This window comes from Pelodiscus sinensis, chromosome 13 (assembly GCF_052426305.1).
Source record: "Pelodiscus sinensis isolate ZL-2025 chromosome 13, ASM5242630v1, whole genome shotgun sequence".
Classification (NCBI taxonomy): Eukaryota; Metazoa; Chordata; order Testudines; family Trionychidae; genus Pelodiscus; species Pelodiscus sinensis.
The window spans coordinates 44,418,953-44,443,931 of record NC_143064.1 but is presented as its reverse complement, the minus strand read 5'-3'; positions in this window follow the sequence as shown (position 1 = coordinate 44,443,931).

Genomic DNA, 24,979 nt, shown 5'->3' with positions numbered 1-24,979 from the left:
CGGCGTTGCTCTGCTTCCAGAATTTAATTGGTTAGAAGAACAAACTCGAGCCCTTTCCCATTGTTGTGCTAGCAGAGCGACTGTATAACAATAGATCAGTGTGACAGAAGGAGCCAGCAAAGGTGTTTTAAGATTCAAGCCCATCTGCATTTACCAGTTTTACATAAAGTCAGCACAAGCGCAAATACCTTTTAAAGCATAATGGGTTTGCTGCTAGGCAGCTCCTTGAAATCAACAGTTTGGGTTTTATAACTAAGATGTGTGTCACATCCATTGGAGACGGAATGCCTGTGCCTTAATGTAAATCTAGGCAATGGATATCTGCTTCATAGTCACCTTGCAACATGCCTATCTAACCCCAGCCCTCCTAGCATTCCCCTCCTCTTTCTCTGCGATCGACTGCCCTGCCTGGCAGCAAAAAGAAAACGATGGGGCCAGCCCTGTGGTTAGTACTGCCCTTTTTAAAATAGGGACCCTGTTTTGATTCACCAGGCTAGCTGCTCTTTCTTCCAGAGCTGGCATGACTCTTCCCTTTCTTTGTAACTGCTGCCTCCTCAGGAGAAAAAGACAGACTCTGTTTCTTACAAGTCCGTTCCAAGTTCCCCCAGTCCTCGTTGCTTTTTTTTTTTAACCACCGTTGTAACAGAAAAAGGGATAAAATCTCACTAGTGCTGGGCAATATGTCTGCAGTGTGGCACGCACATGGAGGTGCTCGCCTTACCTACTACCCCAAAGACACTGTTTCTAAGCACAGAGACTGGAAGGAGGGGCCGGTCCATCATATTATTAGGCCAGCCTGCATGCTGGCTGCACTTTGCTCTCAAACTCTTCTTCTGACTCTTTCTCATGTGGAACATAAGCTAGCATGTGGCTGCGTCTAGGGGAGCGTGTTGTTTGGCCTGGCCTGCCACACAGCTCAGGGCTACAAAAGGCAAAGAGTCAGTAGCCAATGAGACCAGCAGCTCCTGTTCCATTTGTCTCCTCACTGCCCATCCTCCCCCTGCTTGGCTGCCATCTCCATTCCCATCGCTGGATTCCTGCCTGTGACGGGGCATGGGAGCCTGTTGAGCCCCGCACTCTCCGGCTTCCGGTGGAGGCATTCGCCGGCAAAGACACAGCCCCACAGCGGTCATGTGCGGTGTGCTCTTGGGCCACCCCGGTGTTAGCGGGGGCGGGGACTGGAGGCACCGCGGAATAGCGAGGAGCGGAGCTGACGCACGTTGGGCGTAGCGTGACCGGAGCACCAATTCAAAAAGGAGTCAGGCTACACCGTAGGGAGAGGAACAAGGAGGAGGCCAACTCCAGGAGGACGGAGGGTGCCGGCGAGAGGGGACCCCCGGCGTCCCGAGGAGGGGCGAAGGAACCAAGGATGCTGGGACACGGCGAAAGAGTGATGGAAACAGGGTCTCCTTGAGTACGGTGACGGTCAGCCGAAGGGGTCAAGCGGAGGGAAGGAAGTGACCCAGGATGGGGTAAGGGAGCCGCCATCTTACCCGTGGGTTGGTGAGTTACGGGGATTGACCCCCACCAACCGGGCAGCAAAGCTGATTCTCTGCCCTTAGGGTTCTGGGTCGGGACCTGGAGCCAGCCAGACCTGCCTAGGTCAGTTAACACAGACCTCGGACTGAAAGACGCGGGTTTTCGGAGCGAGAGGCTCGGTGGCACTCGGGGAGAGGTAGGGGGTCAGGAGGGTGGTAAGCCAATCGGTGCCCCGGTGATGATGTGGCTGTGTGCCTGAGGGGAGCCCGAGGCATAACACTGCAGATCCCAGCATGTTCTCAGGCCCCAGGTCCAGCCCCTTGTCCGTGGCATCTGCCTGATCCGTGGAGATGGTGTCCTGTCCCCCTCCTCACCAGGCTTCCTAAAGGGGAGTGCTGGGCATTTCGCCTGTCCCCTCAATAAACTGCCAGGTTTCCCCCCTTGCTCTAGCCCTGCTATTGGACTTTGTCCTCCCCATTGATCCTCCCCAGAATTCTTTGCTGAAGCAAGGGCTGCTCTGACCTGGCAAGTCAGAGACCAGATGTGAATCAAGCCAGGTTCAGCTATGACAGCATTTTCCATCACCCTGAATGTCCCCAGTGGCCAGACATCTGCTTGTGGCCAACTGACAGGCCAGCCTCCGGGGGGCTTCTTCGGAGACCTTTTGGCTAGGAATGGGATGGTGATTACATAAGAACATAAGAACGGCCAGACTGGGTCAGACCAAAGGTCCTTTTAGCCCAGTATCCTGTCTGCCGACAGTGGCCAGCACCAGGTGCCCCAGAGAGGATGGACCGAAGACAATGATCAAGCGATTTGTCTCCTGCCATCTCTCTCCATCTTCTGACAAACAGAGGCCAAGGACACAATTTTATCCCCTGGCTAATAGCCTTTTATGGACCTAACCTCCATGAAATTATCTAGCTTCTCTTTAAATTCTGTTATAGTCCTAGCCTTCACAGCCTCCTCTGGCAAGGAGTTCCACAGGTTGACTACACACTGTGTGAAGAAGAACTTTCTTTTATTAGTTTTAAACCTGCTATCCATTAATTTCATTTGGTGTCCTCTAGTTCTTCTATTTAGGGAACTAATAAATAGCTTTTCTTTATCGGCCCTCTCCACACCACTCATGATTTTATAGACCTCTATCATATCCTCCCTCAGTCTCCTCTTTTCTAAACTGAAAAGTCCCAGTCGCTTTAACCTCTCCTCATATGGGACCCTTTGTTGACCGTTCCGGTATGCCTAGTGAAATGAGGTTTACTGGAGCGGTCGACAAAGACTTTCCTTGTCGACTGCGGCATGTCCAGACTGCCCCACTGTGGCACCAAACAGCTGATCGGCACAGCGCAGCAGCCATTTTGATGTAAATGAAGCGGCGATTATTTAAATTGCTGCTTCATTTTCCTATGACTGGTAAACTCATCTACACGGCTCCCTCGATGGAGCCATGTAGTCTAGACATATCCTTAGGTAGGAGTTGGACCTCCCTGGTCTGGCACCCTCTGGACCTGACTGGTCCCAGATGAGGGATTTTTTGGACCGGGGAGGTCATTTCAGGGCTCCTGGTTCCCCCTTTCCCACTAGGCTTCTTTGCACCTCCTTCCCCTGCAATCCAGCTGAGCTGCCCACCCCCACTGGTTCCCTGCACCTCCCCGAAAACCAGCCCCCACAATCCAAGGGAGTGCAGCACCAGTTCCCTGCAGCCCCTCTCAGCCCAGCTGAGCTGCTCTTCTGTTCCCTGTGCCTTCCCCCATCCACCTCAGCCCAGTTTAGCCTCACACTGGTTCCCTGCACGCCTCCCCCACAGCACAGCTGAGCCCCGTTTCCTTACACCTCCCCCCAAGCCCCGCAAAACTGCTGAGCCCAGCTCTGATTTCCTGCCCCTCCCTCCCATTGAGTCTAGCCCCTGTTCCCAGCACCTCCCTCCTCCTGCAGCCAAATTGAGCTCTGAGCTCTGCACCTCCTGCCCCCAAAGCCCAGCTCAGCACCTCCTCACTCCCGCAGCCCAGCTGAGCCCCGTTTCCTTACACCTCCCCCCAAACCACGGAGACATGCTGAGCCCAGCGCTGATTCCCTGCCCTCCCTCCCCTTGAGTCCAGCACCAGGTTCCTGGCACCTCCCTCCTCCTGCAGCCCAGGTGAGCCCAGCGCTCTGCACCTCCCTGCAGACCAGCCCGGTGCCCCTCTAGTGTGGCGCCTGAGGGCAACTGCCCGCCCTCTGCTCCCCCCTCACTACGCCTCTGCCAGGAGCCCAGAACATCCGGCTGCATCCTCCGCCCAGCCCGGCTCAGGGTCTGGGGGACCCGGCGCCGCACGGGCACTCCGGGAGCCGGAACACTCCAGCAGCCATGCTGAGGTCTGGTACTTTTTCCCCGCGGACCGGTACCGGGCTGTGGCCCATAGTTTGGGAAACGCTGGTTTAGAAAATATGACCCACCAGGGAAGGCTGAAAGAACTGGATTTGTTTAGTCTGGAAAAGAGAAGACTGGGGGGTGGGGAGGAGGATGAGAGCAGCTTTCAAGAACCTGAAAGGTTGTTACAAGGAGGAGGGAGAAAAATGAGCCTCCTTGACCTCTGACGACAGGACAAGAAACAATGGGCTTAAATTAATATTGCCATTGCAGGTAATAAGAGAGATGGGCAGATCATTATGGTGCAGGGCAGGTGCCCTGGTGATCGAATGAGTACCTAAAAGGGTATTACAAGGTACTTTCAGGTACCTGAAACGGTGTTAGAAGGAGGAAGGAGAAAAAATATTCTCCTTGACCTCTGAGGACAGGACAGGAAGCAATGGGCTTAAATTGCAGCAAAGGGGGATTAGGTTGGACATTAGGAAAAACTTCCTAACTGTCAGGGTGGTTAAACACTGGAATAAATTGCCTAGGGACAGGGCTGTCCTTAGGGTTTATGGTGCCCTACGCGGGATTATTAAACGGGTGTCCCTATGCCTAGGTTTGTCAAGCAAAAAAAAAAAAAAGGGAACCCACCAATACATTAAAATCATGTTCCTTCACCAAGACCACACCCCTTTGGGGCCCCATCCTCTCTGTTCCCCTCCACTACTCACTTGCTATCCCCAGCCATTATACCCTCTTTCTGGTGAGAAAGGCTCTGGGGTGGGAACGAGGGGTTTGGGTGTGGGAAGGGGTGAAAAGTGCAAGCTCTGGGAGGAAATTTGGATGCAGGAGAAGAGGACGCTGGCTTGGGGACAGGGCTCCAGGCTGGAGAGGGTTGGGGTCAGATGGAGGGTTGGGGTGCTGAGAGCAAGCCACAGGCTTGTGGATGTGAGGGTGCAGGAGTTTGGGCTGGCGTGCATGAGGAGCTCAGGGAGTAAGATGGGCTCAGGACACACATTTGTGATGTGTGGATGGTGCAGGAATGTTATGGCAGAAGACTGAGGATGTGGGGTGCAGGAGTGTGGGGATGTAAGAGGCTCAGGACAGGGGGTTCCAGTGTATGATAGGCTCAGATTTGGGGTCAGGTGGTACAGGAGTGTTATGATACTGCAGTGAGATGGGGATTTGGCCCCAATTGGGGGTATGTTGGCCAGGCTTCATTTTAAAATAAAACATTATGTCAAACTCAAAGGCTGTGTCTAGACCGGCCAGTTTTTCTGGAAAATCAGCCACTTTTCCGGAAAAACTTGCCAGCTGTCTACACTGGCTGCTTGAATTCCCGCAAAAGCACTGACGATCTCATGTAAGATTGTCAGTGTTCTTGCGGAAATACTATGCTGCTCCCGTTCGGGCAAAAGTCCTTTTGCGCAAAACTTTTGCACAAAAGGGCCAGTGTAGACAGCTCAGATTTGTTTTCCACAAAAAAGCCCCGATCATGAAAATGGCGATCGGGGCTTTTTTGCAGAAAAGTGCATCTAGATTGGCACGGACGCTTTTCCGCAAAAAGTGCTTTTGCGGAAAAGTGTCCGTGCCAATCTAGATGCTCTGTTCCGAAAATGCTTTTAACGGAAAACTTTTCTGTTAAAAGCATTTCCGGAAAATCATGCCAGTCTAGACGTAGCTGTCTTGTCTTGGGTCTGGCTCCTAGACCTTCTCCACCCTTGCAACTGCTGCAGGAGGGGCTCATCTTTCTTTCCCTGTTCACATGTCATTCATTTGAACAGGGCAATCAAGGAAAGGGGAGAGCTCAAAAGATTTTTTTCTTAAAAAGGAAAGTTTCTCTTAATACAAAGTTACAGGAGAAATGTTACAGAGATTCTATGAGAACACTTAGAGATATATCTAAAAGGACAAGATCTTAATAAAAAGTTATATCAGTGATAATATTACAGGGATTTATCTACACCCACACATCTTAACCCCTACCCCTTACCAAGAGTCCCCTATATCTCTGCCCTGACTCCAGCCCTGCAACCTTATCCTCCAACCCTAATGTCCCACACCAAATTCTGTGCCCTCAGCCCCCTACATCCTGCCTTCACTATAGCACCCTTCCACTCCTGCCCTGAGTTCACCCAACTCTCCCAGCCCCCTGACCTCATTCCTGTACCCCCACCCTTTTATTCTAGCAAAAGACAGAAAACTTGCAAATACTGTCCACCAAAAAACTATAGCTGATGCTGTGGCGGCGTGTCGGGGTTCCCCCGCCTCCTGCACCCCCGTAGTGGCACGGACAGGCTCCACCAGCCAGTAGAACAGAGGGAGTTTATTGCTTCTCCAGGATACAGCACAGCACAGATGGAATCCGGTTACAGGGCCAGGCCTAGGATGCCTCAGTCCCCCTTGAGATGGGGGAGACCGGGCCCTTAAATCTCAGCCCCTTGCTTAGGCTGCTTCCTCCATGATTCCAAACAGAAACTCAACCTCTCTTCCAGCCCTTTTTCCCAGCCAGGTGCTAGTCTCCACCCTCCTCCCTTTGCCTCCCTCCCTGGGAGGCTGTGCCTGGGTGTCTGGGTTAAACCACATTTGGGAGAGTCAGTGAGAATCTCCCATCCCAGCGCAGGGGGACCCCGGGTCACAGAGCAGACAGCCCCCCACTACGCCACAGATGTTATAATCACTTTCCTTCTGATATTAATACAAACTTCCTTTTAGGCTTTTCCCCTTCATTTTTTAAAAAATCCATCATATAAATAAAACATGTACATTTTTCTTGTATTTTGTAAGAATACCTCTCCACTCTCCTCCCCCCCCCCCCAAAAATTACCACTTAAAGATCCAGATACGCTCATAGGGACATACATATGTAATCACAACCTGCATAATAATATCTCCACCCAAAGAGAGGGAGGAGGAGGGAAAGCGTCGCTGGGAGCCTGAGTGGCAAGTGCCGGGGTCTGCAAGTGCCGGGGTCAGTCCCACTCCAGCCAGCCCCCCTGCACGCTGCACCGCCCCCCAGCTCTGATTCCTGCCCCCCCTTCCATCTGGTCAGCCTCACGGCCCCCACCCTAGCTCTGCTTCCCGCCGGCCTGTTCCTCTTTCTGATCTCCCCAGGCCAGCGCCGCTGCACCCCCCAGCTTTGCTTCCCATCCCCCTTCCGTCAGGCCAGGCCAGCCCTGCAGCCCCCTGCTCTGCTTCCCATCACTCCATCTAGTGTGTCCGTTTTGGGGGGGGGGGCAGGGTGCTTTACATGATAATCCTACTGGCGCAGCCTCCACATGCGCAGCTCAGCTCCCGCCTGGCACACAGCCAGCTCATCCCCCCCCCCAGCACCTCACCCAATCCAACCCAGCCCTGCTGGAGGGGAGGAGGGAGAGAGGGGTGCTCCGCAGGGGAAGGAGCATGCTCCATGGGGGGAGGGGAGAAGTAAGGTAAGGATACTGCCACAAAGTCATCCAGCCAGCCTGCCTCACCTTAAGAGAGTGCCACACAGGTGAGTTCTGTCCCCCTCCCTTCTCCTTTCCTCCCCTCCCCTCCCAACAGACCCCAGCAGCCAATCCCCTCCCTCAGACTGTGCTGAAACCTGCAGGCAGCGCATTGGGCTCTCTCTAGGACCCTGCAGTTGGCTGCTCACTGCTTCCCGGCTGGCGGGCAGAGCGGTGCCCCAGAAATTCTGGTGCCCTATGCAGCTGCGTACTCTGCCTAAGGACGGCCCTGCCTAGGGAGGTCATGGAATCTCCATCACTGAAGATATTTAAGAGCAGGTTAGATAGACATCTCTCAGGGATGGTCTAGACAGTGCTGGGTCTTGCCATGAGGGCAGGGACTGGACTCGACCTCTCGAGGTCCCTTCCAATTGTCGGATTCTGACTCTCAGCAGCAGTTAAGGTTGCTGCTGATTGTTACTTCACTTGATTCCCAACTGGAGGTGAAAGTTCTTAGCTGTACAAGGGATTCCCCTTGGAACATTCATTGGTGAGAAGGATGTCAGTAAATTTTGAAGTGCTCTGTTTGAACCAAAGCCTTTGCCATCACCTTTCCCAGTAAAACCCCGTTGGGTTCATCATTCAGCCAACATGAAATGACAGCAACAGAATGCCTGGGTTGGGGTTTTGTGCTTGTTGCCTTTCCCAAAGCTATTGAAAAGGGCATATCTTGCTGCTTTGGCTTAGAAGTGTAAGTGGTTATGCCCGGATAGCCTCATTATCCATGTCCTTTCTTATGAACTGAAGACAGAGTGAGTTTGTGCTTTGTTCAGGATTGGAGCTGCAAGTTGCATCCTTAAGGTATTTCATGTTAACAAATGTGTTGATGGGTCAGACTGTGGTTTTAAATGCTACTTTTTGCTTTTTGTTTTCCCCCTTGTAATCTAGTATGGGCAGCAACACCTTTCGCATTTCTTTCATCAAAGGTCTCTAAGCAAATCTTAGCTCAGAATTTATTGCATCTTTGGGAGTAGTAATTTTCAGCTCAGCTTTCACATTACTCCATATTTGTTACTACTCTTTCATCAGGGGAGTAGCTGGGTTGTTATTAGTTCCTTGCATGATACAAAACATTTAATTTTAACAGAAACCACCAGGAGAGAAAGACATATTGCTTTTCATACCCAATGTGTCAACATCTTGACCAGACTGTAGCTAAAATAATGTTTGCCATATGGTGGATTTTTATACCTTTGCATCTGCATTCCTCCTGCCTCTCTCTTCGCTCAGCAGACATGGTGGTGCCAATAAAAAGCACTGCATGCATGTTCTCCCTCTTCACAAAAGGGCTCCACAACAGATATGGAAATAAGCCATTGATACAATGACTGTGACTTCCTGCTGGATTTCTACTCACTGTGGTGGTGTTGTTTTTTGTAGCAGGACAGACAATGTGGGGCAGGAGCGTGTACTGAAGAAATAAACCCATGCAAATTCCAGTGAAGGCATGACGGCAGAACATGTTGGGAGTGGCAATGAGGGCTGCCCAAACTTTCATCCAGTGACTTCAGATAAAGTCAGCCTGGCCTGGTTTTGAATTTCATCACAATCCCAGACACTCAGGTCAGATTTGCTGAGGTTCAGGAACCTTTTGGGGAGTACCAGAGCTGAATTTCTAGTGAGCCGGGGGCTGATTGATTGGGTTTGATAGAAACCATGTTAAACTCTGGGAAAGTTGTGTGTGTCTGGGGAATTTCTCATCTAGTTGGCGTCAAACTCTAAAGGCAAATAACAGGGCTGGAAGCCCCCTTTCTACTCCAGTCAACAGCAAAACATTCACACAAAGCCCCTGTGACATTACCAAGAGTCACATCACGTTATGCAGTAAAGGCAAGAAAATCCACCAAATTTAGCTCTTATAATGGCCAACATATGGTCAGCTCGGTGTGATCCTTGCAGGGCGTCCTTTGCATGTTCCCAGTCCCTTCATCGTTCCTTTACATCCCCATCTGACTTTCTCTGATTTCCTACAGCGGTAACTGGTCTGTGCTGAGAGCAATGACATTCTGTCCTTCTGCTCTGAGTTCAGTTTCTGGGACAGGTGCCCAAAACTCATGTGTAAATAGCCTTTTGTATTTAATAGTCCCTAAAGGTGGGGGTTAGAATCGCTGTCCACAAGCTGAAGCATTAGCAGCTTCTCCTGAATGAAGGCCTAGCTTGTACTGAGGAGCCTTGGTCCTTACAAAATCTTGACCTGGTCTCTGCTTTTTGGATACCTGCCTCTACCTCCCTTTGGTCTTTCATTCCAGGAAGCTGTTTTTTAAAAATCTGTGGTTTTAAATCTACCCTCTTTTAGTCTTCTCTGGCCAGCAGGCAGCAAGGCGGCGAATCAGCTGATCTGAGAAGGGGTATGACCATCCTTTCTTCATATCACAGAGCTTCCGTGGGGGAAAAGCTTTCATCTCAGTAATCACATGCCCCTTGCTGGCTCCCATGGTGGCACATTGTTTGGTAGCACGCAGGGATTGGACGGCATGGGAGGGGACAGGGTAACGGATGGCAGAGATAAGTCAAAGGGATCAGAACGGGAGGGCGTATTATTAAGGCTGTCGTTTTTAACATGTGGCCTATGGACCCCTGGAGGTACACAGATTATATCGGAGGGGCTCAGAAAAAGGTTATTGTTACCATAGAAGAGTGGTTTTCCCCCTGGGAGTCTGCAGACTATGTCAAAGATTTCTGAAGGGATCCGTAGCTGCCTTTCAAAGTGTTAGGGGCCCACAAACGAAGAAAGGCAATGCAATGAGCCTTAGCTGAGCTCAACGCCCGATGGTACCAGCCACTGAACATACCAAGGGATAGTCTATGCTCCAAAGAGATAACATTGTAAATAGACAAGAGAGACAAATGGGGAGAGAAATGATTATCCCCATTTCACAGACAGGGAACCTGGAGCACAGAAAGATTCAGTCATGAGGAAAATCTGTGGAAAAGCCAGAAATTAGCTCCAGATCTCCTGACTCCCAGTCCAGTGCGTTAACAACAGGACCACCCTTTCTTTTCCAATTGGGAAACATACTGGGCGCAGGTTCAGTCCAATGCCAAGAGAGTGATAGGGATGACATTCCAAATGTAGTAGCTTCTCTCAGGACCTGGAGCCAGATGCCCTTCTCTCACATTTGCCACTTCAGTACATTCACTCAGTGCACATGGGTGCAAAAGAAAGGAGACTTTGGCACGGTGTTTTTCTGTCACAACAGACACCGCCAACATTCTTGGTGCTGTGACAATGGAAAGAAGGCCTGGATATGTTATGTCCCTACTGGTCATTGAGTAAAGGCAATGAAGGAATTTTATGGATAAAGCATAAACTTGTTTTGTGGGTGGCATTGTTTTGTTTGGTTTAACACATCACCTAACAGAAGAAAAGACCCAGCCTTTAGCAGACACAGTAAAGCCAGTTGTGTTCTTTATCAGTAAGTGAATGGCCTATCAATGCCTCATAAGCAGCTATCAGAGTAGACAGAGAAGCAGGAGGAGAAGTAAGGGTATGTCTACACTACCCTCCTAGTTCGAACTAGGAGGGTAATGTAGGCATTCCGCACTTGCAAATGAAGCCCGGGATTTGAATTTCCTGGGCTTCATTTGCATAAACTGGGCGCCGCCATTTTTAAATCCCTGCTCGTTCGAACCCCGTGCCGCACAGCTACACGCGGCACGAACTAGGTAGTTCGGACTAGGCTTCCTCGTGGAATGAGGAGTAACAGTAGTTCGGACTAGGAAGCCTAGTCTGAACTACCTAGTTCGTGCCGCGTGTAGCTGTGCGGCACGGGGTTCGAACGAGCAGGGATTTAAAAATGGCGGCGCCCAGTTTATGCAAATGAAGCCCGGGAAATTCAAATCCCGGGCTTCATTTGCAAGTGCGGTATGCCTACATTACCCCGCTAGTTCGAACTAGCGGGGTAGTGTAGACATACCCTAAGTTATTTTACCTACCATGGGAGTGAGAAGTTGCATGGTGATGCTAAGAATGAATAGCAAAAAGTAGCAATTTTCAAAAACCTGAAAAGCTTTGGAAAAGTAGCGTGATGAGGGCACTGATTCAAAAACATCCATTTTTTTAACACCAGCATCAGGTCTGTCCTCTGTTGTGGAGCAGAGTTGTGGAAATCAAGAACAGAAATAGTAAGAGGATCTGCAAAAGCAACAAGGAGTCCTGTAGCACCTTATAGACTAACAGATGTATTGGAGCATAAGCTTTCGTGGGCAAAGACCCACTTCATCAGATGCATGTAGTGGAAATTTCCAGAGGCAGGTCATTTCCAGAGGATCGACTCATTCCAAAGTCAATGCCTAGGGAACGTAGTGCTTTCCAGAGTCTATTGGAAAGAGTTTCGTGCAATGTCAGACATTTCTAAGCAGAGTAAACCAGCCTAAACCATCACACTTGCTAAGAAGATGATGATGGACATATTTGGCACATATTTTCCGGATGCCACCATTATGGCTTCTGTATCAAGCACTAATATGGGTACCATCTAGAAAGGATAAAAAGAGGGTGACCTAGAAAAACGTTATACAGAAGAATGGAGAAACGAGCCACATCTATCAGCCTGATACTCAGAAGCCTGAACAGACCAACATAAGATACAAAATAAATGGTGGAAACTGGTGGACACCCTATGGTCCTGAAAGTACAGGAAGATTTCAAAAGAAATAAGAAAGCAAAGCTTTATTATATTCCCCACTGGCTTTACTGGAGAGCCATGCAGTGGAAGTCCCACCCTTCACTCTGAAAAGGTAGTGGCTAGAAGACTCCTCAGATAATTCAACACCTGCCTCTCTAAGTAAAATAGGATCTTAACACAATACAGTGAAGAATTGCTCATACACATTTTATTTTTACACTAGTGCTTTCATGTCATACTGGAATAAGATTCAACTTTTAGATCTTTTTTAGCCATTGAGCACAGTAAGGACTTCATTATCCTGACAGAACTATTGAAGAGGAAAAAAAGGCAGCACATATTAGAATTGGGAGGATAATGGTCTCTAGGAAGTGGAAGTTTTGCAATGCTTTTCATTTAAACCTGGTCGGGACAAAGTAGGAGAGACTATACCATTGGGAACAATCCTGCATTAGCAGAGGGATGAACTAGATGATCTTGTAAATCTTGTCACAGAATCATGTAAGTCGGAGATGGAAAAGTCTTTTGAGGTCACATTGAGTGATGGGTCCAAATCAATGCAAGATTATTTCTTAATGATGGATTTTCTAGCGGTTTGTCCCATCCAAATATAATGTCTCAAGGGATGGAGTTCCTCTTTGCAGGGAGGCTAGTTCACACACGAATGCTGTGACCTCTCAAAGACGTAAGCATGTGCTTAACTTATCTATTTCAGTGGAATTATGCAATGTGTACAGTTTAGCACGTGCATATGTCGTTTGCGGATTCCAGGCTTAACACTGAGCTGAAGTCATTAATTTGCTTCATTTCTTCCCATTGCTGCTAGTTATATTCCTTCCCTACCTGGGGTTGCTTTAAACAACCTTTTCCTTTCTCCAGGTCTCTCTGCTTCAGTTACTTGTAGACAGTTCTCACCTTTCCTTCTGTCTAACTAACATCTCACCATGTTGTTTCAGGCCAATTCCACAAGCCACATAAACAGGGAAGGGTTGGAACTTAACTTCATTTACAAGTGTAATTCTTATGCAAATGAAATGGACAGAGACATTGGCTGATTCACACACTATCTTTCACATCCTAACGACTTAACCAACCAACCAAACAATGGAGGCGCTAATTGATCTTATCAGCCTCTTGTAAGTACTTGAACCATCTATTCACTTACCCCCCCCCAAAAAAAAACCCTGTAACCGTCCTCTTAAAGGCCACCCCGAGTTCGGGTGGAACACCGTCCTAAGTGGGGGCTTTGCTCCCCGACTGGCCCTCTGGCCTTATCGTAGAACTCGTGTCGCCGGGACGGGTCGGGCCTATGTGTATCCCAAGGGGGACCGGGAAGGGGGCTCAAGCCCTCTCTCACTCCGAGCCCCGACCCAGGGCCCTGAGAAAGGGGACGTGCGTCCCCTGTCAGTGGAGGGGGTCAAGTTTCCCCCAAACCCTCCACTCGTGGGGTTTTGCGGCCCCGCCCTGGGTCCCTTCTTCCCGGTCGATGTCTTTACCGATTCCCCCAGCGTGGGGACAAGCTTACCTGCCATCCTCCGCTTCGGAGACCTCCTGGTCGTCTGGACTCCTTGGGGTCTGGGTCCTTTGGTGGTCCTGGGATTACCCTCGGGGCCGAACACCCTCCTCCTCCTCCTGGCCGAGGGTGGGGCCTTTTTGAATTCCCCGCTCCCCGGTGCTTTGGCCTGACGTCACCCCTGCGCCCAGGCCCCCGCCCTGGTTGGCGTCTCGGCCGGCGCCTCCGCTGACGTCATCCCAAGGCGTTGGCTCAGGCCGTACACTATCGGCCGCGCCGGCGCTCGGCACTGTCTCCTGGCTCTCGGCAACGCAACCCCCGCCGCTCGATCCCCCCTCCCCGTCTTTGTCCCCCTCCTTGGGGCTTATCTCAGTGCGGGGTCGGGCGGGGGGTCCGCCTACCCCGTCACAAACCCCAACAACAAATGGTCTGGTAGCACTTTATAGACTAACAAAACATATAGATGGGATCATGAGCTTTCGTGGGCTCAGCCCACTTCTTCAGATGACCGGAGTATTAGAAGTGAAGATCCAAGAATAAATAAGTGAAGGAGAGGGGAGGAAAAAAAGGAGAAAAAAGATAGTGAATAGATTCTTCAGGGGGTAGCCGAGTTAGTCTGTACAGAATAAAACAACAAATGGTCTGATGTTTTGTTAGTCTATAAAGTGCTATCAGACCATTTGTTGTTTTATTCTGTACAGACTAACTCGGCTACCCCCTGAAGAATCTATTCACTATCTTTTTTTCTCCTTTTTTTCCTCCCCTCTCCTTCACTTATTTATTCTTGGATCTGAACTTCTAATACTCCGGTCATCTGAAGAAGTGGGCTGCGCCCACGAAATCTCAGATGTCATCTACCTGTTTTGTTAGTCTTTAAGGTGCTACTAGACTATTAGTTGTTTTTTAAGTTGATCTAGGATGCAGACAGAGCAAACATCTCACATCAGACAAAACTGTGATTTCTCAGGCACACAAAGGATTGGAAGCTGTGTCATTATTCCAGCAGCACATCTTCCAGTGCCAAATCTGGCGCTAATGCTGGATAGCACATTAACTGTTTTTTTCTTGTGGTGAGGTGAAAGGACCCCTTGGAGAACCAAAACCGCGAAGATTCCAAATGGAATAACGTTGAAATATCCAGCAAGCAATCTGGGGAGAGGATGATTTTTGGTCTCCACTGAAATAGAGAAGACAACCCTTTCCTGAGTCCATCTGCTACCAGCCTTCCCAATTATGCACCCGCTCTCCACACTTAGAACAGATGTTCACGCTGGAAACCGGCTTCTCTTCTAAAGCAGAAACCATCACATTGCATTAGAATCTGGGCGCCCCTCTTGTGCTTTGTTACACTTTTCTTGCTGACAGAGCGTGAGACACAAAACATTTTAAATGAAGATCTGTACAATTGCAAACACATGGTGATAAATATTAATGTTAACTTGTTAGAGGAGGAAGCAACCGTGTATGCAATGGGCGGTGATGTTTTGCTGTAAGTGACACATCATTATTTGGTGTTCATTTCACATTTTTCATCCCTAGATCCCAAAGCATTTTACCAAGGTGGGGAAGTTTTAATATTCTTAAATTACAGAGGGGGAAAACTGACACCCAGAGAGGTTGCATGACTTGGCCAAAGTCACTCAGGGTATGTCTACACTACAGCGCTAATTCGAACTAACTTAGTTCAAATTAGTTAATTCGAACTAAGCTAATTCGAACTAACGCATCTAGAACTAAAAACTAGTTCGAATTAGCGTTTTGCTAATTCGAACTAGCGCGTCCACATTAAGTGGACCCTGAAGCGGGGTTAAGGCTGGCCGGAAGCAGTGCCGGCAGGGCATCAGAGGAGGACTTAGAGCGTGGAGATGCTGTCTCAGGCTAGCCGAGGGCTGTGCTTAAAGGGACCCGACCCCCACCCCGGACAGACAGTTCTCAGGGGTGCCCCGCTTGCAAAGCAGTCCTGGCTTGGAGTGCCCTGAGTGCCCACATTGGGCACATCACGGCACTCGGCCATCAGCCTGGCTGCACTTGCCACAGGCTGCCATCTGAGGAGAGGGGGCAATTGGGGGGCTGCAGGAGAGCTTCCACCCCCAGAAGCCCGCAGAGCCAGCCCAGTCCTCCCCATCGGGGGCTCATGCCCCATTCCTCCCTCACCTCCCTCCACTTACCTATCCCTAACCCCTCTTCTTGATGTACAAAATAAAGATAATGTGTCTTCCAAAATGGAATCTGTCTTTATTGAACAAAACTGGGGGAGACTGGGAAAAGGAGGTGGGAGAGGGGAAGAGAGAGGCTGGGAGAGGGGAGGGCAACTAAAATGATCAGGGGTTGGGAACAGGTCCCATATGAAGAGAGGCTAAAGAGACTGGGACTTTTCAGCTTAGAAAAGAGGAGACAGAAGGGGGACAGGATAGAGGTCTCTAAAAGCATGAGTTGGGTGGAGACGGTGCATACAGAAAAGTTCTTCATTAGTTCCCATAAAGAAGGACTAGAGGACACCAAAGGAAAGGAATGGGTAGCAGGCTTCAAACTAGTAAGAAAAAGTTGTTCTTCACAAAGCAAAGAGTCAACCTGTGGAACTCCTTGCTGCTGGAGGCTGTGAAGGCTAGAACTGGAACAGAGTTTAAAGGGAAGTGAGATCAAGTCATGGAGGTTGGGTCCATGGAGTGGTATTAGCCAGGGGGTAGGAGTGGTGTCCCTGGCCAAGGTTTGTGGAAGGCTGGAGAGGGATGGCACGAGACAAATGGCTTGGTCACTGTCTTTGGTCCATCCCCTCCAGGGTCCCTAGGGTTGGCCGCTGTCGGCAGACAGGCTACTGGGCTAGATGGACCTTTGGTCTGACCCAGGACGGCCATTGTGGGCTCAGGGTCGGGGGTCTCAGTAGACCCCCTTGATTCTCTTGCACACCTGCTCCTGGGTGTCCAGGCTGGCAGCTCTCCTGCCCTAGCCGGCCACTTTCCTGTGCCTAGTGCGGAGATCGTGGACGAGGTCCACGATGTCCGCACTAGCCCAGGCGGGTGCCCGCCTCTTGCGGTCCCGGGCAAGCTCCCGGGAGCCGCCAGCCTGGTCCCGGGAAGAGTGGGAGGGCTGGGGGGCATCGGGTGGCTGGCTCGATCCGTGCCAGGTGCAGGGTCTGCTGGCTGGGTGCTGGCAGGCTTGCACCCGGCACGGGCACCGTAGCCAGCCCATGCCCCTTTAAGGGGTCCAGGGCCGGGAGGGGGGCAGTAGAGTTTCCCTGGTGTTGGCCAGAGTGGCCACCAGGGAAACCTGGGGAGGGCTAGCCTCCCACTAGTTCGAATTAAGGGGCTACACACCCCTTATTTCGAACTAGCTAGTTCGAACTAGGCTTAATCCTCGTGGAATGAGGATTACCTAGTTCGAACTAAGCGCTCCGTTAGTTCGAATTAAATTCGAACTAGCGGAGTGCTAGTGTAGCGCCTATGAAAGTTAGTTCGAACTAACGTCCGTTAGTTCGAACTAACTTTGTAGTGTAGACATACTCTCGGTGAGCTAGAGGTGTGTGAGTCTTTGTCTGATTGTGTGTGACCAGCTTGTTGGTAACATTTGAAGTCTGCGTTATGGACTGAATTGTTTGGGCTGAAATCTGAGTGGATTCAACACATACGTCACATAAGAACATATGAGCAGGCCAAACTGGATCAGACCAAAAATCCATCCAGCCCAATATCTTGTCTTTTGACAGCGGCCAATGCCAGATGCTTCAGAGAGAATGAACCTAACAGTTAATCATTAAATGTTGCTCATTCCCAGCTTCTGGCAAAAAGAGATTAGGGACACTTCCGAACATGGTTTTGCTAATAGCCATTTATGGGCCTGTCCTCTATGAACTTCTTTAGTTCTTTTTTGAACTCTGCTAGAGTGTGTCTACACTGCACTATTATTTTGAGATAACTAGCACTATTTTGAAATAACAATGCAAGTGTCTACACAACCATTCCGTAATTTCAAAATAATGGAGGGCTTATTCCAAAATCTGTAAACCTCATTCTATGAGGAATAATGCCTATTCTGAAATAGTTATTTCAAAATAAGGCGCGTGTAGAGACTCCACTGCTGCTATTTCGAAATAGCCCCTCACCAGGGCCGTTCTAAGTCATTTCTCCCCAGTGCCTCTGGGGGCTCTAAATCCAGATAGCAGGTCTACATTAGGGAAGCCATCTTTGGACTAATTTTGAGGTTTCCCTGCAGTGTATACATGCTATTTCGAAATAAGCTATTTTGGAATAAATATTCCGGAATAGTTTATTTTGAAATACAGTAAGTGTGCAATGTTGACGTACCCTTATAGTCTTGGACTTGATAACATCCTTTGGCAAAGAGTTCCGCAGGTGACTGTGTGATATGTGAAGAAATACTTCCTTTGTTTGCCTTAAACCCACTGCCTTTTCATTCTTGGGTTTATATGAAGTAGTAGTAAATTCCCTAATTCTTGTGCAATGTGAAGGAGTAAATAACACTTCCTTATTTACTTTCTCAACACCCATTATGATTTTATCTGTCATATCCCCCCTCAGTCTCATATCCCCCCTCAGTCATCTCTTTTCCAAGCTGAGAAGTTCCCGCTTTATTAAGCTTTCCTCATATGGAAGCTGTTCCACACCCCTAATAATTTTTTTTGCTCTTTTCAGAACCTTTTCCAATTCCAGTATATCTCTTTTGAGATGGGACGGTCACATCTGCAGGCAGCATTCAACAGGCAATATGAGAATATGTGTTTTTTTTTTTTTATCCTGGTTGAATAAGAATGAAGCAGAATAAATTTTTCTAGTGTGAATATTCTGGCTGTGTCTAGACTGGCAAGTTTTTCCACAAAATCATCTGCTTTTGCGGAAAAACTTGCCAGCTGTCTACACTGGCCGCTTGAATTTCCGCAAAAGCACTGACGATCTCATGTAAAATCATCAGTGCTTTTCCGGAAAAACTATGCTGCTCTCGTTCGGGCAAAAGTCTTTTTCTGAAAGACTTTTGCGCAAAAGGGCCAGTGTAGACAGCATAGTACTGTTTTCCGCAAAAAAGCCCCGATCGTGAAAAAGGCGATCGGGGCTTTTTTGCGGAAAACCGCGTCGAGATTGGCCACGGAAGCTTTTCTGCAATAAGTTCTTTTGCGGAAAAGCATCCTGCCAATCTAGACGCGCTTTTCCGAAAATGCTTTTAATGGAAAACTTTTCCGTTAAAAGCATTTTTGGAAATTCATGCCAGTGTAGACGTATCCTCTTGGTGGAGAGCAGGGATTGGAATTTTGCCTGACTCCTGTGAGCAGGGTGACCAGATGTCCTGATTTTAGAGGGACAATCCTGCTCTTTGGAGCTTTGTGTTATGTGGGCACCTATTATCCCCCCAGCTCCATCCCAGTTTTTCATACTTGCTGTGTGATTCCCTTTCCTGTATAAGCCACCTTCTGCCAGTTGCTTTTCTGACCTTTGCTGGGTGATTCTTACCTTTGCTGGTGAAGCACTGGGATGGGTTACCTAGGGAAGTAGTGGAGTCTCCATCCCTAGAGGTGTTTAAGTCCCGGCTTGACAAAGCCCTGGCCGGGTTGATTTAGTTGGGATTGGTCCTGCCTAGATCAGGGGGCTGGACTTGATGACCTTCTGAGGTCTCTTCCAGTTCTATGGTTCTATGATTCTATGATTGAATCTATTGGGCTTATCTGCCTACTGGTTTTATACCAGCACCCATATGGCACTGCCCTGTAAAATCAATAGGAAAAGTGAAGTCCCTAGTAGTTTTCATGCAGTTTCCAGCACGATTTGCTCCTCTCTGTCTGTGACCAGAACTTTCCTCACCTCTCTGGGGATGCCAGGAATGAACACTGGTAGAAGTGCCTTGAGATGGTTTGATGAAAGGCACCTCAGAAGTGCAAAGTATTATCATTAATTACCATATTACATTAATTGGACAGAGAGGACAGAGATTCTGATCAAAGCAAGAGCTCAGTTTTTATGGTCTCCCCTGAGATTTTTGGGGGCTGGTGAATAGAACTTGGACGCACTTTATCCAAGTCTCTCTGAGCCTCTTTCTTCCCAGACGGTGCAGTATTGTCTGAGCAGGAGGTGGATTCTCAGCGGAGACGAAAGAGGGACATGTTCCTTATTTAGCTTTTAAGCTTGAGTTCATCCAGGGGAGGCAATTTGGTTCTCTTTGTTGTTTCCAGCATCATTCATCCCTTCTGTTTGTGCACTACAGAGGCTAGGACTGGAATATGCTTTGAAAGAAGTTTCCCTTTCAGGTTCTTTGATGTTAGATTTGTTATATATACATTTGAAAAGTGTTTTACAGATGACAAGCCAAGTACAGGCTGTGGTGTGTGTGTGTGTGTGTGTGTGTGTGTGTGTGTGTGTGTGTGTGAGTGAACCTCATCATTGTGGATGGTGATTAAAATCCAACAATGCTATGTCCACTGGACAATTTGCAACATGGACAAGGAGGCAGCAGGTAATTACAGTCCCTGGTTTGTGTTTAATTTTTCTAACCCTTCCCAGGTTCTGCAAATGGTTGGATTTGGGCTACCAGCAATGTTCCCTCTAATCTTTCTCTTCCATGTGTGGAATAAATGTTTTATCTGCGCCATGGCATGCATGGATGTGTCCCACCAAGAAACAAAAACCTAGCTGTGGGGACTCTGCTAATCAGCTGGGCGGCATTTGAATCTCTCCTGAGCGGCTGCACGAGCACCCAGCTTAGAGGGAACATTGGCTACCAGGGCAGCTCAAAATCTAGGGCAAGCCCTAATAGTGGAATTCAAAATGTGTTAGGTGTCCAGGTTTTGACTCCGACAGTCCTATTTTGGCAGTGCTTGGATTTGGGATTCTGTTCCAGATCTATTAGCAAGAGGCACATCACAACACGGAGATCCAGGGGTAAGTTTGTGCCTCCCTACTCCCCAGGGGAAGTCCAGCTGTGGAGAGCTAGGCACAGTTGCCTCTGGAGTTCATCCTGTAGGCCATCTTGAGAAGATGAGTAGGCAAGAGCGCGTCCTTGGTACCAGAGACGGGCAGTCTCTAGCCTGAGAATCGGTTGAGAATATGAGTTCTCACTGGTCACCGGAGCTGGGCAGGAAACACTTTCCCTTCCCATGACCACGGCTGAGATTTCAAAATATTTTCCTCAAATGAGACGAAAAGTCCAAATCGTAAACATTTTCATAAACTGAAAATCTGTGCAAAATTCATATTGGGCCCATCACAATATTTTATGTTCATAATTCCAAAATGTTCTGTTTCAGTTTTGACCTATTTTGTGGTTTTTTTAACCTCCTTGGCTTTCTTTTTTGTCTTATAATTAGCTCCCCTTGCAAAAGGAATAGTTGTTTCAAACTGGGAAAGGGCACCTTGTCATTTGGAAATACCGAAACTTTTTTTTACAACATGTTTTTGAAGCGGGAGAGTCATCAGATCCAACCTTTTCCCCTGGACAGGCCTGGTTGTGATGAAACAGCACTTTCAAACAAAAAATAAGTTCCTTGCGATATTCCCTGGGAGCTCCAATGGTGAATGCACCAATATGAAAGAATTTTCACTGTTCTCCTCAGCCACAACACGGCTCTGGCTCCCTAGCGCTGTGCAAACACAGACTCCTCCGGAAGGATACGTTAGGCACAGAGAGCAGCAGTTGAGAATTGCCCCATACTAGAGTTAGCCAGACCATGTCTCTGTGGTTGATGGCACTGAAGTAGTTAACTAAGAAAGACGCTATATAAATAAAACCCAAATCTGTTATGTTTGCCACTAATTGGCTTGCAAGTGCCGTTTGTTTGAATTTTGGAACTTTCACAGAAACGGCTGACCTTTTGACAGTGCTAATGTTTCCTGTGAAATCCCACAAGCTCCATACGGTCCCTCAGTTTTGCTGTGAAAACCTTGCAAGCGTAATTGCTCCACTCTTCTCCCATGCCTTTCAACTCCGTAGGCTGAAATCGTTTCCCATGGCATGTCTCAGGGAAGTTTCCTTGTCACTATGGATTAATTAGTGTGCAGCAAAAGTTCTGTGCTTAAAAATGTAAGCGGTAATTGAAATGAGGACAATACAAAGGGCGCAAGTGGGCCAAAGCTTTTGGACGGTGCATCTCCTAGTTTCTGCTCTGCATCCATTTTGGACTCTGAGATTGCTTAGAGTTAGATTTGGGTCCACTGTCGCTTCTTCTGCTACTCCTTCTCTGTCTGTTCCTATTGGGTGGTACATGATGTGCTGTGTACATCCTATGTGTTCTGGTAAGAGCTAAAGGCAGCTGGAGAACTGTATTAACCTCAGCTTCTATACCTGGGGAGAGCATGGACAGGTAGAAGGGGGAATTTAAATGAAGCCACACAAGACAGTGAGTGGCTCAGGAAAGCAAAATGCAGGACAATGTAGCACTTTAAAGACTAACAAGATGGTTTATTAGATGATGAGCTTTCGTGTGCCAGACCCACTTCCTCAGATCAAATAGTGGAAGAAAGTAGTCACAACCATATATACCAAAGGATACAATTAAAAAAATGAACAAATATGAAAAGGACAAATCACATTGCAGAACAGGAGGGGGATGCAGGGGGGGGGGGGAAGGAAGGAAGGTAAGTGTCTGTGAATTGATGATATTAGAGGTGGGGAGAGTGGGATGTTTGTGAGTTAATGGTATTAGAGGTGATAATTGGGGAAACTATCTTGGTAATGGGTAATGGCTCAGGAAAGAAGAGGGAAGACAGTCTTCTCCTGGGCTGTGTCCAGACTCAGGGTTTTTTTCGAAAAAAGTAGCCTTTTTTCGAAAAAACCTGACCTGCGTCTAGACTGCAGCCGCGTTCTTTCGAAATTAAATCGAAAGAACGCGGCTTTTCTTTCGATGGCGGTAAACCTCAATTTACGAGGAAGAACGCCTTCTTTTGAAAGTTCCTCTTTCGAAAGAAGGCGTTCTTGAATGTAAATAGGGCTTCTTTGAAAGAGAGCATCCAGACTCACTGGATGCTTTCTTTCGAAAAAGCAAGCCGCTTTTTCGAAAGTTCAACGTGCAGTCTAGACGCTCTCTTTCGAAAGAGGCTCTTTCGAAAGAGGTTTGCAGTCTAGACATAGCCCTGGGAGGTGAGGGTGGAAAAAGACCCAGTCTAGGAGGGAAGAAAATAGGCACAGCTGGAGAAGCCAGGACTAACTCCTGGAAAGGCACATGCAAAGGGAGCAGCCCTGCATGGCTATCATCCCGAGAAAAGGACTGAGAGGTGGTGGAAGAAGGGGAGAGGCTGAAACCTCAGAACCAGTAGGGGTGAGAGTGCTCCAATCATATTTTTAGTTGGGATTCTATTTTCTGGAGAGACTGGGATTGAAGGCAAGGGGCAGATGACCTCTTGGGACTTGCTGCCTTGCCTGGGTGCTGGTGTTGGTGGGTAATATGATTTGGAGCCTGAAGGACATTATTGCCTCAGAAGGAGCAGGACTTGGAGGGAATGTGGCTGGAGTAGCCGATGATGAGTGCAGGAGACTTAGGAAAAGCCAGAAGCGGATGCTCAGTATGGTGAGGGAGCTACAGGATCCTGCTCGTCCAAGGCTGAGATCCCCTATTGTTAATCCCCCTGCACAAGGAGGGGCCCTTTAGTCATGTCCCTCTGTGAGTGCACTGTTGCTCCCTCCATCCCTGGGTCTGTGTAAAGCTTTTTCCAGAAGGATGAAGCTTCATGGTTTCTCTCTGTTTTAAAGTGGTGTGATTCCCGGCTGGACCTGTTTAGAACCCTTGTTTTCTTTGCCCACAAGCAACGTTCAGTGTTCCTGGTGAATTCATGGACAGGGGAGAGCAACAGTCTGTGTAAGAAAAAGAGCTTCTATCTATTTCAAAGTTAAACACTCAGGCTACGTCTAGACTGGCATGATTTTCTGCAAATGCTTTTAATGGAAAAGTTTTCCATTAAAAGCATTTGCGGAAAAGAGCGTCTAGATTGTCATGGACGCTTTTCCGCAAAAGCACTTTTGGCAGAAAAGCGTCCGTGCCAATCTAGATGCGCTTTTGCGCAAAAAAGCCCCGATCGCCGTTTTCGTGATCGGGGCTTTTTGCGCAAAACAAATCTGAGCTGTTTACATTGGCCCTTTTGCTCAAAAGCTTTTGCTCAAAAGGACTTTTGCCTGAACGGGAGCAGCATAGTATTTCCTCAAGAAGCACTGATTTCTTACATGAGATTGTCAGTGTTCTTGCGGAAATTCAAGCGGCCAGTGTAGACAGCTGGCAAGTTTTTCCGCAAAACAGCTGCTTTTGTGGAAAAACTTGCCAGTCTAGACACAGCCTCAGAGGTCAGGAAGGCCCAGACTCTCAAGCACCTCGCTCCCATTGAAATCAGGGGGAGTTAGGCACCTGAGTATCTTGGAGGATCTGGGCCGGAGTGACAAAGCTAAAGTTGCATTTGGAACCGTAATGTTTCCCCTTGTGCATAAACATGAGGGTTTAGTCTTCAGTGATGCGACAACATGCTTTTCCCACCAGGAGCCCTCACTGGAGGAACTGTGCTCCTTCACTCAAAGGAGAACTTAGACACCAGCTGTTAAGAGTGCAGGTGGTTCACCAATAAAACAAACTCCCAAAGGAAGCCTTGGATTGTCCATCCCTTGAATCCTTCAGATCAAGACTGGATGCTTTCCTGCAAGGATATGCTTTAGCCAGATGTGCATTATTGGGTGCAGTACGGCAGCAACTGGGGGAAATGCTGTAGGAGGTCGCACTAGTGGGGCTCATAGTCTATATGCCCTCAAAACCTAGACAGTTAGGAAAACTCAATTGAAACGCCCATTGACTTCAGTGGGCTTTGGATCAGGCCCACGGTGCATGAAGGGTCCCACTCCGTTGCCTTTCACCTCCTGTGCTGCACCCCAGCTTAGAGCAAGGCATCTTTTCTTCTGAGCTGCACCCACAGGGCCCACCTGAGCAGCCTGCAAATCGCAATGCACTGTGTATTATTTTTCTAATATAATGAGGAATAATTTCTTCCTCATTAGTCACCCAGGTCTAATTACAATGATAATGAGAGACGATGATTATCATTACTATTATTTATTTTGATTAATTAATGTCTCTTTGAATGTGAGCAACTCTGCCTGTGAAACGCCTGAGGCGGGTTCTTTCATCCCTCGTTCCCAGCCTTCCCCCAGACTCTCTGGCGGGCACAGAGCTCCGACACCTGTAATGTCTGGGAAGGCGGAGGGTTCGCCACTAATTATCGGTCCCATCTGCGGAGCGGCCTGAGCTGCGGGTCGTTTGACGCGGGATGGGTTTAGGGGCAGAGGCAGGGAGTGAGAGCGGGTGAGTTCATAGCCCTGCGTGAAGAGCTTTTTGCTGCTCATTCTGTGTCTGTGATGGGTTTCCTACTCTCGGCCTGGTGGTGAATGCTAACGAGGCCCTTCTTTGTGTCCCTGCTGCTGGCAGTGCTTTCTGTGGGGTGCATGCACCTCTCGCATTAATTGGTGATCTCAGGCTAGAGGGGTTACCTACTGAACTGTAAGGATTTACATGGTCACCTGCTGACGCCTGGCACAGCAGTGCTTAGAAGCATGCAACGATAGGATT